We start from the raw sequence: 21,361 nt of genomic DNA, 5'->3' as shown, positions 1-21,361 counted from the left end.
GACATGAAAAATACTATGAATTTAACTGATATCCTAGGGTAGATCCAAATAGCTTGCCAACTTTCCCACTAGAGCCATAATCCAGAAACGTCTAATAAATACGGGACCAACTTGCCATGCTTACAAAATCGAATGACACCCTTCCATTGCGACACCTTCAAAAGCATAAAATCCCCGACCTGAAACTCAAGATTGGACTGGTGTCGATCTGTATAACTCTTATGTCTACTCTGTGTGGTCTGCAACCTTCTGTACATCTACTGGATCATCTCAGTAATCTTGAGAACCACCTCAGTTTTCCCCATAACTCTCTAACCAAACTCACCCTAACAAATCGTGACCTGAAATTTCCTTCCATAAAGCATCTCGAAGGGAGGATTGTAGATACTACAGTGATAACTGTTGTTGTAGGAGAACTTTGCTAAAGGAAGGTAGGTATACCAACTCCTACCAAAATCTAGTACACGTTCCCTAAGAATATCCTCAAGAATATGAACGATGAACTCACTCTGACCGTCGGTATGCAGATGATAATCAATATTGAAATGAAATTGAGTACCCAAATCATCGTGAAACCTCTTCCAAGACCTTAAAGTGAAACAAACATCTCTGTTGAAAACCATATAAACCAACACCCCGTGACGTGATACCACCTCCTTTATGTAGATATCAGCTAACTTCTTGGCCGAAGAACTCTCCTAAATAGGAATGAAGTGAGTGCTCTTGGTTAACCTGTCTAAGATGACCCAAATCACATCAACTCCCCATGTAGTCTTCAGTAACTTCATGATGAAATCCATGGTAATCCGCTCCCACTTCCACATCGAGACATCCAATGGCTGTAACTTTCCTTAAGACTTCTGATGCTCATCCTTGACTTTCCGAAAAGTCAAGCACCTCTCTACATACCAAGCAAAATCTCACTTCATAATGGGCCACCAATAATCATGATTTATATCTATATACATCTTGGTAGCAACTAGATGAATCAAAAACTTTGACTTATGATCCTCGTCCAACAAAACGAATCGAGCTCCACCCAAATACAGATTACATACTCTGCCGTATAAAGTTGACAAACCACGACTATCACAATAAAAAGAGGAAATTCGTCCCATAATCCTCTCACTCTATTGGTTCTCCTCTTTAAGTGTATCTACCTTAGCCCTTTAATTAGTTCCAACAGTGGAGTAGCAATAGTCAATCATAAAAATACATCTCGAATTGGAGTACTATTCGCCTTACGACTTAAAGCATTGACCACAACATTGGCCTTCCCCGGATGATACAATATCTCACATTCATAATTCATAACCACATTAAGCCAAATTCACCGTCACATATTCAGATTATCCTTATCCATTAAGTATTAAAAACTCTTGTGGTCTGTGTAGATGGTAGTGTTGGAAATAGGTGTCCAATGTCATAACTAATTTATGTAATGTAAAACCCAATCCGAATGTATCAATCGAGATCACTAGAATTGGTGCGAAAACCCAATCTAATGATTAATCCAAAACAGTTATTACGAATTAAAAAACACAGTTGTCAATCTTCAATGCACACTATATTGAAAATAGTCTAGTACATAAGATTCTTAAGTTGCTCTCGGTTCTCCCTTTCTCTCTTAACTCTGAATCAACAACCACAGGAATGACCAACCTAAACACGGCTGAAACAAAGCTATATATACCTAGACCTAATAACAAAGGCCCAGCCCAAAGCCCAACCGAAATCACATGGTGATTTAGGTCTAAATACCACCGAAAACATGGTGATTTCGGTCCTAGACCGAGAACACTAAATGAAATTCGGTGATTGAGGTCTAAATACCACCGAAAACATGGTGATTGAGGAGGCTTCAATGCAATTCGTCACATAATCATCAGTAAGAGCTTCACCTTGCGTTTGGGGTTGAAAGATATGTGTTGATGAAATTCTTTCACTTCTAGTTCCTTTTAAATGAATCTTCCTTAAAATTACATACGCCTTGAAGCAGTAATCATGACCAAAAAGTACATGTGGATCACAGAATCATAAAGACCCTTCTCACCACAGTTGTTCAAAGACCCAGCCTTGGCTCAGATAGAGACTACTCGCAGTATCTGTGTGAACACGGAGGAACGCACTATGATTTGTTGAGTATATCAGTGAACTACTCTTTTCTAATTTGATGATAGCCCCTGTATATCCCTGATCAAAAGATCTCAATATAATTTTTCAACTTAACAAGTCAACTTGGCTCTTTGCGAGACGTTCAATGGTTTTTGAATCTCAGCTGAGTGTACCATTTTAGTGCCAGTGAGAGTTAATTACAAATATATCACAAAACCATCGTGTGACAACAATATCCGAGGACATATTTTCGCAGTTTATTATGACACGAGGCCAAGTCCCTTTGGCGGGACATTCGGCGATAATCGTGCCTTGCAAGGTGCATCGCCCTAGTGCCAATAACCATTAATTCCTTACCTGCGGAGAAAGTATCCGAGAATATATTTGAGTATCTGCAGTTTTGAATGAAAATGAGAATGTCAAGACCTTGGGCGGGATGTTCAACGATACCTATTTCCCGGTTGAGTGAATCGCCCTGGTGCCATGACAGTTCTTAGGCAAAGACAACTGACAAGACCAATTTTGACAATCTGTACAGTTTAAAACTTTCAATTCCGTAAATACAACATTTCTCTGAAAGAAACTGCCTAACTGACAGATTGTACAGTTTCATGCCTTCAATTTCTTGTGAAAGTAATGTGAAGTGTAATTCCGTCAATTCCTTTCAAGATCTCTTCTTGCACAAAAAATTCCGACACAAACTCCTTGAGTCACTTCCTTTTTGAATTCGCGTTTCAAGACAAAAGAAATTATTTGAGATAAAAAAAAGAATAAACTCAAATGCAATATTTTTGGATTTTTGAATTTTCTGAAAAAGGAAAAAAAACAGAAATGAAACAGATATATTTTTGGATTTTTTTAATTTTATGATTTTTGTTGGTTTTAATTCTTCCCCTAAATTTTTGCATAGGGAGAATTTCTTCCTGCTCTGCTTCCCCATTTCGCAGGATGCACACAGATGTTCTTTATCAAACTTCAGTGGTGGAAACCCTCGCATATGATCGCCAAGAACGAGCTTGTTGATGTCTTTGAAATTGAGATGCGAGAGTCTCCTGTGCCACATCCAACTATCATCAGTAGAAGCTTTCGTAAGTAGTCATATAGCAGGCTTCCCTTTGATGGGGTTCAGATTTAGTGGACACATCTTGCCTGTGCGCTTGGACTTCAACATCACAGTTTTGGATTTCTTCTCTATTATCTCCGATTCCTCGTCGTCAAAGGAAACTTTTAATCTTGTGCCAATTACCAGCTGCGAAACACTTATGAGGTTATGATGTAAGCCTTCGATGTATGCGACCTTGTGAATTGAAATTCTCCATTATCCCATAACCCTTCATTTCTCCAAGTGAATTATTACCAAACTTCACTCTTCCTCCATCCTTTAATGCCCTGAACTCTCTCAGTTCTTCCTTTCTTCCTGTCATGTGACGCGAGGAGCCACTATCAATATATCATTCAAAGTCAAACTGCTTGTCACGAATTACCTACAAAAATCAAAGAGATTTAGGAACCTAAAGTTGTTTGGGTGCAAGTGAGGCTTTCACAGGAAAAGTAATAGCAACATCAACTAAACAAGATCTTATGACCAAGGTGGTATTATCTTTTCTTTTAATTTGAAAAAAATGTGATCCTATTATCTTTTAGGTTCTTATCCTTTGAGGATGTTTTCCTTTGCTTATTTTGGATCAGTTTCTTGACAACTTTCTTCTCAACATTCTTTGGATTAGTTTCAGATCTTTTGAGAGGAACTTTAGGCTCCGAAACCATCTTTCCTTTGCATTTAACATCTTGCGATATCTTGGCCGAATTTGAAACATTCGTGTTAGGAGAGAAGTGAGACTTTGTTTTCTCCATAGGTTTCAAATGATTTGTAAATGATGGTTTTAGAGAAACTTTTTGTTTTGAAACCTGTGGAGAATGAGACTGAGTCTGTTGAAAATTCTTAGGTTTCGTAGGTGAAGAGACTTTCACATTTGGATTGGGTATTTTTCTTGATGGACAAAGTTGGGACTTTTCGATCCCAGAAATGCTTTCTTTCCTCTAGATGTTTGTTATATCTTGCATTTCTTTGATGTTTTTGAGCAGCAAATTGCTCAGAGGATTTGTGAACATTAGCCCTAGATTTTGGCTTTCTAAGAGGAGTTTCGATTTGTATAGATGATGTATCACTTGGAACTTTCTTGGTTCCGCTTGGACTCCCCTTTTCGTAGCTTGAGTTGACTTTGTTCAGTAGTTCTACTACATACCTGCCCTTCATTTTCCAAGAGGTCATTTCAGATAGACCTTTGGTTTCGTCTGCATTGTTGATTGGAGCTGACCAGAAAAATTCATCACAACCATCTTTATTTTCTTCTTCGACCATGGACGTTAGTTCTGCTGTCTGATTTAATTCAGTCCCTTGGTTGCGAAAACTTGGTTGGGAACAGTTTGAACCTTTGGAAAAACGGTTGCTTTTTCTTTTAAAAGTTTTTATTTAACTTCAGAAAATCGTGCAAACTCAACTGAATTTTCAAAAATTAAGACCTTCGCAGGTTCAGATTCATTTTTAACAAATTTAGAGCAATCAACCTCATCCTCCACAGATATTTCACTCATATCACTATCATCGTCAAATTCAGATGTATTTTCAACATTAAGTTTATTTTCTGAACTCAACTTAGTGTTTAATAAGTTAAACTTCTGTACAGTATCTGATTTAATTTTCTCTTTGGACTGTATGTAGGATTCAATTTTGTCCAGTCCTACTATGTATGCATCCGAGACTTCGTCAGATGAGACGATAGATTCGCACCTGTAACAATCTGCGTCGATTTCGTCCTCTTTCAATTCGAGAAAGGGTAAGATCATCTTGTGAATTTTCTTTCCAATCTCACAATCAAGATGTAATTGAGTAATATTAAAATAAAGTCTTTTGGCAATCAAACAAAAATTGTTTCACTGTTTTAAAAGCCCTAAATTATCTCTCTGCAAATAAATCAACTCATCCCTAGACTTAGACAAATTTGAATCCAACTTTTCAATCTACATTTGTCTCTTCACTTTTGTTCGAAACTCTGCCGAGTTGATCACTTAAGTTAGAATTATTCAAACGGGTTCTTTTTAAACTATCACTGAAACTAGATACTATATATTTTAGATCACCAAATTCAGTTTCATATCTAGACATAGGAATATTCAGAGATTTAAGAACGGTGTATACCTTGTTTATCACCCTCTCGCATTCGCTAATCTACTCAGGGACGGGTTTCGCTGCGAAACAGCTATCGGACACATGGTCGCCATCAGTAGCATATCCTCTAGGCTCTGAACCTTCATTTGTCACCACAAAGCACCTTCCACCGAACTGTGAATCATCACCTTTCGCCATAAAGCTTTTTCCATGAGTAGGTCTATGAACCTCTTCATCTTCAGAGTCAGTCGACCACACCTCGACCCTGCCAAACTCATCATCATTTTCCTGCACAATTAAAGTAGGTTTAACATCTTCAGTACTTTTCTTCTTCTTGGATTCCTCCAACTTTTTGAGGAAATAAGCCTCGTTATCCTCTTGTTCCTTCTTCTCATTCATCCTCCGTAGCATGCATTCCTTTGCTAGATGATTTTTGTTGTGAAAATAGTTATAGTTATAGTCGGAGTCACCTACAATCTTTTTCTCTTTCTTAGCTTCTTCCTTCTGAGAGTTGTTCACACTCTCATCCTTTAACCTCTTAGAACTATAACTCCCCTGCCAGTTTCGGTTTTTGTTGCGACCAAAATTCTTCTTTGCGAATCTCCTTGGGTTGGACACCATCATAGCATACTCTTCCTTTGAGAGTTCATAATCAGAGAGATTTAACTCTGAATCAGCATCAACAATCTTCTTACCATTGGCTATAAGAGCCAAAGAACTCATTCCAGCAAGAACCTTTCCTTCACTAGTCACCTCATCTTCATGTGACCTTACAATACCAATGAGCTTCACTAATGAGTAATTTTTGAATTGCTCGTGTGCTTTAACTGTCGACACCACAGCTTTCCACTTGGACCTTAATCTATTCATAAACGTCACCTTTTGCTCAATCAGTTCTCGCTTAATTTTGTGCTTCACCATCCTGCTTAAAAGATGGTTGTAGCGGTTAAACGTTTGGTCAAGCTTCTCCTTAGGCTTCTGAACAAAGGCTCCAAACTCCGAAAGCAACAATGTTTGGATGGAATGTTCAAGATCAGCATCGCTTGAATACAGTTCCCTAAGCCTGTCCCATATTTCTTTCGTAGTTTCGCAGGAACTCACTAAACGAAAAGTGACGGATGGTAAAGCAAAACGGATGATTCTCATGGCTTTTACATTGCTGATCAGCTTGCCATTTTCATCTTGTGGTATTTTGTAAACATCGAGAAGAAGAGCGTTGTACTCAGCTTGAGTTTTAATAACCCTTTTTGTACCTGAATGAGCGAACGTCTCCTTAGTTATGACATCCCATATCAATGAACCATGGTTATCAAGCCCTAGCACATAATCTTCGAAGTGCAATACCCACACTTCATAGTCATTTGGAAACAGAATGGAGATCCTTGTTGTAGATCCAATGCCGCTTGAGAGATTGATTTAGTTAGCGTGGGAATCGTCGGATTGCATGTTGTCGATTTAATGAAAACATGTATGAACCAAATGTGTAAACCTAGAATCGAGTTTAAGGTAAATTCAAGATCAATATTCAACGTTTGTGATCGATGAAATCGAAGTAGACGGCAAACACAGATCCTATTAAAGTGGAAACCCTAATAGCTCTTTTAACAGAAGAGATGTGTATGGATTACACAGTCTCCTGCTCTGATACCAATTGTTGAGATTAAATATTGAGTGATCGATATATTCAAACAGGTAAACAGATTAAAAACACAGAATGAATATCAAATATGTCGAATGATTTATTATCACAGCCTTAGAAGAGCTCGATTAAGAACTGCTACTTTAAGGCGTGTAGGGTTTACAATGTCACTATATCGATTACATAAAAAAGTAGATGCATGCACCTTAAATAGCTAAACCCTAATAATAAATAACGGGTGGACAGGCCCAACCCAGATACAAAATGACTTAACAAAAAGCCAACAATGACGCAACACGAAATACCCAACAAAAAGGGATATTGATCGCAAGAGTGTCGACCATCAAAAAAGTAATGTTGCAGATTCATAAAAAAATTTCAAAAGAATGTTCATGATTTTAATGTCATCAACACATTTGTAATAGGATTTCATTAGAGACATGCTGAGTTCCGTTTGAGTATTTTCCAAGACAAGAAATATGAATCGCACATCCGTATAGCTAATAATGACTCGGAAACATGGGGTCCGGGGACAGCGCCCCTGGTGTTAGAAATTTGGGGTAATAAAAGGCTTGGAAATTCTGAGAATCATGTGTACACTTTCAGATTAAAGTATTTGGGTGGTACTCCCACCCTTTAATCGGATAAGACTTATAATAGTTTAAAGAACAGAGAATATGAAGTATGATTTTCGTGATTGTTATACCAGGAAAATGATGACCAAAATAATTAAGTACTTCATTTGCCTGAAAACTATCAAGGCAGTTTTCTTTGTCCAAAAACTACTCCAACTGTCAAAACGAGTTTATAACAGTCATAAACTGTCACTAAACCGGATCATTAATAAAGGTCAAAATGAAGTAAAAAAATCGGGCTCATTACAGAAAATTCAGATTTCTAAGGCATTTTTATATAGAAATATAGCTCGACCCCAGCCATGGGCTCTACCCCTTGGACCCCGCTCCCAGGGGCGCTGCCCCCGGACCCCCGTTCATTTAGGGGCTTTGCCCCTAAATGACAGTCTACTTTGAATCTTGAATGAACTTAAACAAGTGTGCACTACGCACCTTCCTTAGTTGTTTAATATTCATCAAGATTAATTTTTGGTCACCAAGTCAATTCATTACACTTAAATACACATTGATGATACAAAATCACCAACATACCTCCCCCATGTTAGTGTAATCTTGATTAACTTAAAACAAAACATAACAACAACAAACTTATTCAATCCAAATATACGAATATCAGGGTGTCACTAAGGATTGAACCCTTTCTATTCATAGTGAATACATGAAAATAATAACACAGCAGTTTATATTCTCATTAGTTCTAACCTGACACTATATTTTACTAGCTTGTTTCCCTCCTTCAGTAAGCATATCAAAGCAAAGTCCTTACTTCTTGAAGCAGCTAAACTTCATGCTTATATAGGTAGTCATTTTAATCTTGCACCTGCAAATGAAAATTTTCAAAAGAACTATTAAGAATATAAGTTCAACTTCCTTAACTTGCAGTATTGAACACATACCTTGGAATGATGATAATAATGTGTTCCAATCTTCAAATATCAAGCTTTCTACATTGAATTCAGCATCTAATATTACATTAGATGGGAATTGGGTATCTCAATATAAAATATTTTACGTGGACTTTAAACCCATCCCTACAGCCGCCTTGTGCACAAGATCTCTTACTAACCCTTTGGTTAGTTGATCGGCCAAATTCAACTGAGTTCTCACAAACTCCACATATATCACACCAGTCATGACGAGCTCACGAATCATGCTATGTCTAACACCTGAGTGTCTAGACTTCCCATTATATATACTTGACTATAAGCCTTAGCCAAGGTTGCAGCATTATAACATCTTATAGAAATGGTAGATATTGGTTTAGGCCATAATAGAATCTCATAAATCAAATTCCTTAGCCACTCAACTTCCTTACCAATAGCAGAAAATGCTACAAACTCATACTCCATAGTTGAGTTAGTAATACAAGTTTGTTTCTTGGATGCCTAAGAAATGGCTCCTCCTCCAAGCAGAAATACCCAACTACTTGTAGAAGAGTGATCTTCTAAGTTGGTAATCTAGCTGGCATCAAAATAACCTTCGAAAACAAAATGATATCCACTATAAGTCAAACCATAATCCTTGGTTGCTTTCAAATACTTGAATACTCTATTCACTGCTTTCCAATGATGTGTACTAGGATTACTAGTATATCTACTAAGCTTTCCCATAGCAAAAGCTATATCAGGCCTAGTACTAATCATGGCATACATTTAAAGGTCTAGTATGCTCAAGAGTCATATTAAAGTGATATTGCTAATAAACATATGATACTAATGGGTCACACCAACAACAACTTGATATAACTGATTATTTATTATAAATTGATTTTTATAAATATTCAATAAAATGCTTATAATTAAAATGGAAATTATTTGTTTCTAGAAAAAAATAATTTTCATTAGCAAGTAATATTGCATAATTCATATGGTGTGAATTAATAATTCATGCACAACTTTTTGGACTAGTTGAAACCCTTTTGTCTTTTACTCAAAAGACAAAGTTTATATTTTAAAAACTTAAGTTTATAAAATTTAAGCTAACTCTTATTTTTATATATATAATTCCGAAAATTAGAGAAAGAAAAAGGAGTTATGGGCTTTCCATTATTGTATTAAAAAGTAATAAGAAGCATGGGAGACAAGCTTGCATGCATGGACACTCTTATGACATGGGGACATGTTTTTCTAAAGTAGAATGACCTAATGGTTAAAGACTTCACTTTAAGACACTATATATATATATATATATATATATATATATATATATATATATATATATATATATATATATTGAGGCTTGCATTCTTGAAAGCTTTCTCATTCTTTCCTCTTAAAACCGTAACCTCCTTAGAGGACGTTACTCTCTCCCTTTTGTTCTTGTTTTCTTCAAGATTACTTGCATTTTCATGCCCTCTTTAAGTTCATATTGGTTATAAACTTAAAGCTTAAGGGATTAAGAGTTTATGTACTAGCATCTACATCAAGTTGAGTCATTGTTGGTTTCTCAAAAGTTCTACATTCTTCATCAACTTCCAAGCTTCCCAAAAGGACCCAAAGAACTACAAAATTTGTCATTTCTTCACCTCTTCTTTGGTTGTGTTTAAATCTTTCTACAACTTGCAAGGAGATACTTGGAGAATATGGATAACTTGTTTTTGTATAAAAATAAGTTCATACATATTTTCTGTGACAACTTTATATTTTTTATTTTATGTGACAAAAGTTACATGCATCTTTTGTCATTTAAAGTTGTCTTAGAAAACCAAAGGTTGTTTTATGTGTATGTTGATCTATATGATGTTCATAAACTAGCCAATTACCATTGTGTTTGTTGTGTTGTTGTGTTTGTTGTTTTATAAAATGGTCGTAATAATTTATTTATTCATATGGTATGTAATAAATTAAATAGATTTGTTTCTTGTTAATTTTTGTAAAGTAATAAATTAGTTTTTAGAAATAATTTATTTGTACAAAAATGTAACAAGAAATGAAGTTGGAACCATGACAAAAAGAGCAATTTTCGAGTCTAAAAGGTGTGCAGGATTTTCAGTTACATTTTCTAAAAAGTGTCACTAATGTTGTTTACAAAAGGTTGATGGACTTTTAGCGACAGTTGCTGAATTTTGGTCTTCAAGAAGTTTTACCAATCATTTGCAAGCAATGAGTGTTTACTTAAGTGGCAGCTTCTACAAAAACATTACAAGAAGATTTTTGGTCCCCTTAAATGTCCCTTTAGGAATGGACTTGACATCTTTTGTGTTGGCTCAAAAAAAATTTCATTAGTTGGTTATGTTTATGCACATATCTTTTTATGCATGTTTGTGTTGTTTATTTTATGTAATTATTAGGTGTGGTTGATAAATTAGTTTTTCACATGCTAAAATAATTTTGGACAAAATAAACATCACATGGAGTTTCGTTTTTCAAAATTAGACATAAGATGTATCAAGTTATTATTTTAAAAATAAAACTTGGTTTTATAAAATCGTTAATAACGACAAATTTTGAAATCCTCTATTATAAGTTTTAAAATGGTGATTTTTGTAACTTATACAAACTCCAAATATATAAGTAATAAAATAAAGTTTTATTAAAGATATAAAATGTTCAAATGCACTCAAAATTAATACCTGTTATTAAAATTGAATTGCGTCAAATTATATAAAAACTAGCTTTTTATATAAAACCTTTAAAAGTGATTTTCTTTGGAAAATTGATAACATGGTTTATTATATGCATGTAATAACCATGATATAATATATTTTAAACTAGAATGATAAAACATATAAAGACCCTTATTTTACAAACCTCAAATCTATGCAATCATTTTGAAAAACACACGCACGTCTCTTGTATGCACTAGTGAGATAAATGATACCTAACGACTTAGTGTTATCTTTTGATGGCTGGGGTGTCTTCACGATTTCTACAACCAAGTTATAGGTTGATTACACAAGTTTTTCAAATTCGACGATTTGATCGGAAATCTTTTGTGATAAAGGATACCTAAGTAAGAGAGTTCTGAGGCATAGATGAGATCAAACATGTCTAATTAAATTTTTTATTAGCGATCCCATAAATCTAAGAATTATATAGTAAGATATAATTGATAATAGATATCTACCGTGTTGAATTCAAATGGATGGGATAAAGGATACCTAACCATTTATTTGTTTTGCAACTTGGATCCTAAACTTTGATAATTAATGTTTTTGGAAACTAAAAGGGTATTAATTATTAAAGATTAAATATTGAAAATACTAAATGAATTTTGTTAAAATTTTGTAGTTAAATAATCCATTCTCATTATCATGAATTGTCATTTTCTTTAATGACCAAATGAAACAATAACATTTAATAGATACAACTTCAATGAATAGGTTCATGTCTTAAGAGACAATCTCGTCAGAGATATGAAATTGTATACACTTAAAGTTCCTAGTGGTAAACTGTTTGATTTGAGCAATTAAACCTGAACATGATACCTAGTAAAGGCATCACTGTGATGCTTAAGATGCTTCTAGCATCAAGCTAGGAATAGTTATTCATGACATGTAGATAGTATTGGATAATTTAAACATATATCTGATGATATAACAAGTCAAGCAATATTCCAATAAATACAATGATATTTTATTTAAAGCTAGTGTAAACATTGGAATAATGCAAGGCTAAAAGAATCGCCTAGTGTGATCTAAGAGGCCCATGTTTTATGGATTGAACACCTTTAAGCCCAAGAAATCTACTAAAGCCAACATAAATGGATATTGTTTCTTTTGTGAAGAAACTGGACACTGGAAGAGGAAGAAAGCTTCTAATGACAAAGCAAGTGGGAGGTACATGGAACTTGAAGCAGCTCAAGAACCATAACCTTATGTAGTAATGGTTGACACTAGTCTTAACAAGGATTGTTAAAACTGAATAATAGCCATTCACAAACACAAATTGTTTGCATTAGTGGTAGAAATCATCTGTGACTTGAGAAATATTGAATCTCTCATTGATGAACTTTTATTGATGGTTTCTGGAAAATCCATCAAGTACCAAGATGCTATGTCAGATCTCGAATATGATTAATGACTTAGAGTCATGAACATGATATGTAATACATGTATGAGAATCAAGCATGGGCTTGATTAAAATTTATCCCTGTAGCAAGGCTAGAATGAGTAAATGATTCTTCTAGAAAGAATAAATTACATGGATAACCATACACGTTTAAAGCAAGACTTGTAGTAAAAGGGTCCTCATCATACTCATGACATTGACTGTGATCAAACCTTTTTCACAGGTAGCTATGATTAGATCAACAAGGATATTATTTGTTATAAATTCAAATTCTTAATATGAGATATAGTAAATAGATTTCAAGAAAGACCGCTTTTCTTAATAGTCATCTATAGAAGATATCTATATAGATTAGCCTGGAGGTTTTCTTAATCCAAGTTATCCTAACAAAATGTGTAGAGCTTGAGATCCAATTGTGGATATAATGCAAGCATCTCAATGTTGCAATCATCATTTCAATGTAAAACCACAAGGTATGTTTTTATATAAAAATGGGTACAACATGTGTGTTTACTAAGAACTAGTGGGAGCATAGTGAAATTCCTAATCTTGTATGAGTGAGACATACTTAATCATTTGAAATCACATTGTAACTAAGCAAGGTCGTTTTCACCTTGACTCGGATAGTGTTTCTAAAATGAAGGACTTAGGAAGGAGAAAATACATTCTTGGAATGTAAAATCTATAAGGGAGAGATAAAATGAATGTTAAAAGTTTCATGTCCTTATACATATATTGGAAATATCTTGAAAGGGATCAAGACACAAAATTCTTTAGGAGAATTCTTGGCATTGTCATATGACACTATTTTGAGTTGGCCTCAAAACTATATAGCTCATAGGTTTGAACTAGAAGAAATGATTTATATTCTATTTTCTTGGGAAATAAATTCATCATTTACGCTATATTATGCGTAGGACATGGTATTTGATAATGTTGTAAGCATATCATATGATACTAATTGAATACATGGTTAAGTCACTGGATGACTAAGAGAGCATTCTAAGAGTACTTTAGAAGAACTAAGAGAATGTATATGAGACAATCAATTTAGAAAGGATCTTTATGGAAAGAGCTACACACGATGTTAATTTCTAAACAGATATAAATAATTATGAATTATAATTGGATTTTGACTTCATTATGGAATGAAAAGCAAGTTTTGTTGGAATGAGGTCCAAGCAAAACATAATGACACAATCTACTACAAAATAAGAATACACTACTTTATAAGTTCCATTCAAATATGATTGGATGAATGGAATCCTTAAAAAACTATGTTGATTTCTGCCATTCAAGGATCACATAGAAATCTTTGTAACTTCGAGAGTATACTTAATCAAGCTAAGAAACTTTATGTCACCAAAGAAAACCAATCATAATCTCCAAGATATTTAACTATACTTAGAGTAAAGTTAAGTATGGAGATGATAGTGTTCACAGAATTCACACAAATTAAATTTTGTTCGATCCATTGATAAAGTCATTCTTTTGAGCTAAGTATGAGTGGTCACACTTCAGCTATAAGACTTTAATATTCTAGAAATGGGTTTTTGATTTGGATATTGGAACATTATAACAACAACTATTAGATAATTTTATGATATATTAGGATATAGTCATCACATTGATACTTGTTGTGCTCTATATTAACATGTTTAATCCATGAATAATGTTATTATTCTAAAGGTTCATAGTCGGTTATAATTGTGGGAGCAATTATAAAGTAAGACTAATATGAATTGGATTGTTTGACTCTCACTAGATGAAAGTAGGCAAGTGGTTGTAACCAAGTTTCATAGGTAGTTGTCATAGAACTAGTATTGAACTAACCCGCATCAAGATCATCTCATGGATCTCTATCATGAATGATACTTGATTAAAAGGTACTATCTTTGTATCCTTAACAGCTGAGATACATAGTGAGACTTAAGTGTAGGGAGTATTATGCTTTGATATGGTCAAATGTTGGTCCTTAACCGGGCAGTTATAAAAGCCATTTTAAGGTATGGTGTGAACTATGCAACATGCTTATGTAGTCAAGATGGGATTTGTTCCTCTTATGTGTTGAGAGTTAGATATCTAAGGCGCCTTACCAAAAGTTGAACAACTAATGAGATTGATCGTGATCCATATCTAATGTTCAAAATGATGTCTGTAGCAAAGGGATAATTGATAAACTTACCTTATACACCAATTGTCGCCTTGAGTTTTTTGGGAATTGGGCATTGGTAATATCCCACAAAGTCATATGTTGATGGGGGCAGTGAAATGTTGCTAGACGTTCACCACTGTCTATATCAGTCTAATATGAGTCTTGCGCAAGTGGGAGATTGAAAGATCAAGTATGCTCAAGAGTCATATTAAAGTGATATTGCTAATTAACATATGATACTAATGGTCCACACTAACAACAACTTGATATAATTGATTATTTATTAGAAATTGATTTTAATAAATATTCAATAAAACGCTTAGAATTAAAATGGAAATTATTTGTTTCTAGGAAATAATAATTTTCATTAGCAAGTAATATTTCATAATTCATATGGTATGAATTAATAAGTCATGCACAACTTTTTGGACTAGTTGAAACCCTTTTGTCTTTTACTCAAAAGACAAAGTTTATATTTTATAAAACTTGAGTTTATAAAATTTAAACTAACTCTTCTTTATATATATATATATATATATATATATATATATATATATATATATATATATATATATATATATATATATAATTCTGAAAATTAGATAAAGAAAAAGGAATTACGGGCTTTCCATTAGTTTATTAAAAAGTAATAAGAAGCATGGGAGACAAGCTTGCATGCATGGACAGTCTTATGACATGGGGACATGTTTGTCTAAAGTAGAAGGACCTAATGGTTAAAGACTTCACTTTAAGACACTATATATATTTGAGGCTTACATTCTTGAAAGCTTGCTCATTATTTCCTCTTAAAACCGTAACCTCCTTAGAGGAGGTTACTCTCTCCCTTTTATTCTTGTTTTCTTCAAGATTACTTGCATTTTCATGCCCTCTTTAAGTTCATATTGGTTATGAACTTAAAGCTTAATGGATTAAGAGTTTATGAACTAGCATCTACATCAAGTTGAGTCATTGTTGGTGTCTCAAAGGTTCCACATTCTTCATCAACTTCCAACCCTCCCAAGACGACCCAAAGAACTACAAAGATTGTCATTTCTTCACCTCATCTTTTGTTGTTGTTTAAATCTTTCTATAACTTGCAAGGAGATCCTTGGTGGGTATAAAAATGTTATGTTATGTTCAAAATTTTAAGTTCCGTTGCCATATTTTTCTAGTTTATGAAACTATTTTTGAACTAAAACCCAAGATACATAAGACAACCAATTGCTCTTGAATATTCAAGTTAAGACACTGGAGATCCTTTATTGGGTAGAAGCTTAAGTTTAGGATCTATAGGAGTGCTTATAGGAGAACAAGTCCCAAAGTTCAACTTTTTCAATATCTTCTCAATGTAATAAGATTGAGAAATTGAAATCCCATTGTTCCCTTTTCTAATTCTTATATGAAGAATTAACTCAGCCTCCCCCCATGTCTTTCATATCAAAACTATATGATAAGAATTTCTTGGTTTTATCAACTTCACCTTGATCGGCACCAAAAATTAACATATCATCAACATATAGACAAATTATAACTCCTTTACAAGAAGAATCAAATTTGATGTATACACATTTATCATCCTAGTTTAATGCAAAATCTTAGACAATATCACATCATCAAACTTTTGATGCCATTGTTTTGGTGTTTGTTTCAAACCATATAATTATTTCTTCAACTTTCACACCTTATGTTCATTACCAGGTGTCACAAACCCTTCAGGCTATTTCATGTAGATTTCCTCATCCAAGTCACCATTCAAGAATGCAGTTTTCACATCCATTTGGTGAATCACAAGATTATGTATAGCTGAAAGAGCTAACAATAATCTAATTGTGGAAATTCTAGAAACTGGAGCATAAGTATCAAAGAAGTCAATGCCTTCCTTTTGCCTAAAGCCTTGGATAACCAATCTGGCTTTATACTCATCAATTGTGCCATCCACCTTCATTTTCCTTTTGAGGATCCACTTACTTCCTAATGCCTTGCAACCAGGAGGTAAATCAGATAATACCCAAGTATTGTTATGTATGATAGAATCAATTTCATCCTGAATTGCTTCTTTCCAGAAATGAACATCCCTAAAAGCCATAGCTTCACTAAAAATCTTTGGATCCTCCTCAATATTAAAACAATATTGATGTTGACTTATAGTCGCATTCCTTGTTCCTTCAACTAGATAAAGTTGAAAATCAGATCGAAAAGACTTAGCTTTTCTAGGTCTTGTGCTTTTCCTAGGTTCAGGTACAGAACTTGCACCACCAGAAACATCTTCAGCTTGAGTAGTACTCTTGCTGGAAGATTGATGAATCATGTCCCTTGGTTTAGGTATAGATGTAAATATTTCTTCATCAAAGATAACATCTCTTGACTCTATTACTGTTTTTACAGACACAGAGTCATTAAATTCTAAAACATATAATCTATATGCTTTGGAATGCTTAGCATATCTAATAAAGATACAATCTACACCTCTCTCACCCAATGTTTTCCTTTTGGGTTCAGTGAACCTTACAACTAATCTACAGCCCCAAACTTTGAGATAACTCAAATTTGGTACCATTTTACACCAAAGTTCATAAGGAGTATTCTTACTCCTTTTATTTGGAGTTCTGTTCAAGAGGTAACATGCAGTTAACATTGCCTCGCCCCAAAACCCTTCACTTAAACTAGAATATGACAACATGGAATTAACCATTTCTTTCAAAGTCCTATTCTTCCTTTCAGCTACACCATTTTGTTGTGGTGTATATGGAGCTGTGATTTGATGTATTATTCCAGCTGATTTAAAATAAACTGGATCGTAATACTCACCACCTCTATTAGTACGCAAGACTTTTATTAATTCATTTTCATGAAGCTCAACTTGTTGTTTATAAATTTTAAATTTATCAACTGCTTCATCCTTAGAATGTAGCAAATAGACATAACAATATCTAGATGCTTCATCAATAAAAGTAACAACATACTTTTTGTTTCCAAGTGAAGGTGTTGTATGGAAATCACATGAATCACTATGTATTCGATCCAACACCTTGTTTTCCCTAACAACATCTTTGAAAGGTTGTCTACTGATTTTAGTTAGCATGCATGTTTTACATTTTTCATTATTTTGCATATCAAAAGCAGGAATTAGACTCATTTTAGACATGTCTTGTAATCTCTTGTAATGAATATGTCCTATTCTAGCATGCCATAATTCAAATTTATTAAAATTATTGTTAGTACTACTAGCAGCCATGCACACAAAATTATCACTACAATGATAATTAATATTAAGCTTAATCATTCCATTACATACATAGCCAAATCCCATAAAAGAACCATGTCTTGACAAGATATACTTGTCACTTTCTAGCACTTGTTTGTAACCACAATTATTTAATACAATTTTATACACGAGATTCTTATGAATCCCTGGAACATATTAAACATTGTTCAAACACAAACATTTCCCAGAAGTAAAAGTAAGTAAAACAAATCCTATGCCATTGATTGGTTCAATTGCAACATTTTCCATCTTCACAACAGATCCATCTTCAATTGGTTGAAAGTCCTTGAACCAATATAGATCTTTGCAAACATGACTTGTTGCTCAGGAATTAACCCACCATGCAACATTATCATCCTGCACATAAAATGCTTCAGAAATCACAGAAATATAATTCAGAATATATTTAGAATTCTGCATGAAAACAGAAATCTGACCTTGTTACTTTTCTGGATCCTTGGATCCACTTGGTCCAGCACCATCCTTGTTCAGTTTACGAAAACGACAATCTTTATTGAAGTGACCCGGTTTGTTAGAATTCCAACACACCACTTTAGCCTTCTTGTTGGAAGACTTGTCATTCTTTCGTTTAAACTTCCTTTTTCCATTAAACTTCTTTTGATTATTTGATCCTTCTCCATCCACCATATTCACAGAAGAGGAACCAACTTGGTTCTTGCCTTTAGGATTGTTATCAAGTTCTTAGGTCCTTAAGGACTCTTCAATCCGTAAATGGCTTCCAAGTTGAGTCAAAGTAAATTCCTCTTTGTTATGTTTCAGATTGTGTTTAAAATCTTTCTAGGAAGGGGACAATTTGTCAATGATCACAACCAAAAAAGTGGCTTCATCCATTTTCAGATTTTGTTGAGCAAACTGTCCCAGGATCCTTAACATTTCATGGAATTGATCAATAACAGGCCTGGAGTCAACCATCTTGTAACCAATAAAGTTACCAACCAAAAACTTCTTACTAGAACCTTCTTTAGTTATGTACTTAGATTCAAGAGAATCCCACAATTCTTTTGCAGATTCGACATTTTGATAGATATCAAAAAGAGAGTCAGACATACTATTGAGAATATGACCATGACAGATGTAGTCATCATTGTCCCACTTTGATATCCTTCTTGTTGCCTCCAAAGTTTTATCTTCAGCAAATTCTGTCATGGGTGTACTCAGAACATACACCACTTTCAGAGTGGTCAAGAGGAACTTCATCTTGTTCTGCCATCTACGAAAATCTTGTCCTTCAAACTTCACCAACTTATCAAACTTGCTTGTCATGTCCTTCACATAATCGCCATTTTCCATGATCACAGAAATACTTTAATCTTTGTTAGAAATTCGAGGTAATAAAAGGCTTGGAAATTCTGAAAATCGTATGTACACTTTTAGATTAAAGTATTTGGGTGGTACTCCTAACCTTTAATCGGATAAGACTCAGAAGGGTTTCAAGAACATAGAATATGAAGTATGATTTTCGTGATTTTTGTACCATGAAAATGATGACCAAAATGATTAAGTCTTTGTCCAAAAACGACTCCAACTGTCAAAACCAATTTATAACAGTCATAAACTATCACTAAAACCGGATCATTAATATAAGTCAAAATGAAGTCAAAAAACCGGATCACTAAAACCAGTTCATCAAGATTGATTTTTGGTCAACAAGTCAATCCATTACACTTAAATACACATTGATGATACAAAATCACCAACACCTGACAACGGTGACGACTAAAACATGAATCCATATAGATGAAATGGATTCAACCGAATATTTTCCTCTAAAATCCAAGGGTTGCGTTTATTGTGGAAGTTGTGTTGTTTCCTTGCAAAACCTTGTTCGGTATGTATATTGAAGACATAAATTGCAGAAGATAGAGATACGAAAATAGCATCGTTACTCTCTGAAATTTGGTCTCTTTAGAACACGAAACAAAAAAAGTATTATTTGTTTGTGAATCATATTAGTCTTGTAATTTGTTTCAATTTCTTGTGTTATCTCATAGTGTGAATTCGTGTAATCCCATTCGTAGCTTTGAATTGCAAATTTTATAAAGCGTTGTAAACACTATGCATGAAATTATCCAAATATTTATGAAATGCGTAATTCTAACGCATCAAAATATAGAATGTTACCTGAAATGAAAGCCCTAATATGATTAATTTATTAAATATATCTTTTTTTTAAAGAATATTACCATTTATCTGTTTCGTGTTACTAATAATACCGATTGATGGGATGTCCGAATAATATATTTAGCCTTTTAATTGATTGATTTTAAATCTGTGGTTGTGCGTGTTGGATGTTTCACAGCCATCTGTTTAAAGAAAATTTGATTAATTATTTTGTTTATAAGTGTACTTATTTGAGTTGTTGAAATGAGCTAACGACAACTCTATTCGACTTCAATGGCTTATGGAAAGTACTCCTAAGATAAGCACTTTAATAATACATTTTTCTTCACTTAATGTGAATACTTTCTTAACTTTATATCATTTTATATTGCTATCACAATTACTTAATTGTTGACTATCTCTCTCTCATTTTGAAAAGTTCATTTGTATTTTAGAGGTTTCAAACAACCATATATACACACAATATACAAAGTCAATATCAAAATCGACTAATAAAGATGATGAGTGGCTGTGGGATCTAGGTGACTCTTCAGTTTATTCGGTTGGTTTAAGATAATGTATTGATGTTTGTATATTAGAAAGAGTAGGTAATCCTACCCGATGGAACAAGGGGTTTCTTAAAAAAAACTACTTCATAACTTAAAAAAACCCATTTGTTATGTCTATCAAATCAACTTTTTATTTTTTATGGTTTATTTTCTTTTATGATTATTTTTGTTTCAATTTACTTTATAAAATCAATTATATAAATTATTTAAATAAAACGTATTATATAGTTAATTTTATTTTTTATTTATATATTTCTGATTTTTTTTCCGATTAAATTAGATATCTTTCCAAATTTTTTTTTGAATTTTTTCTTAAGAATATCGTTGTAAATAGGCTCCCTCTTTATGAAAAAAGATATACAAATTTTTTTCCTTTTGTTTTATTAGCTTCGGTTGATTAAAAGTCTTGTTCGTAAAAAATATTTAGGGTAAAAAATATTATTTATTATTTATAACTAATATATTAAGAAAACAAATTTATTAATAATAAATTAATAATAAGTTATAAATAAAATATATTTAACTATGATTGACAACCCAAATTAATTTGACTAATTATTAAGTTTAATTTTTTTACGGACAACAATATAATAAAAACCCCAAAGATTTGGGGTTTTTTTAGCATCTCCCTTTAAACGAGAGAAGTGTTGATGTGGATTCCTCTTATCTTAAGTTATGTGTTGG

This window comes from Lactuca virosa, chromosome 8, assembly GCF_052849685.1.
Source record: "Lactuca virosa cultivar CGN04683 chromosome 8, Lactuca_virosa_CGN04683_v6, whole genome shotgun sequence".
NCBI classification, from domain to species: domain Eukaryota; kingdom Viridiplantae; phylum Streptophyta; class Magnoliopsida; order Asterales; family Asteraceae; genus Lactuca; species Lactuca virosa.
Note: the sequence above shows the minus strand (reverse complement) of the source record.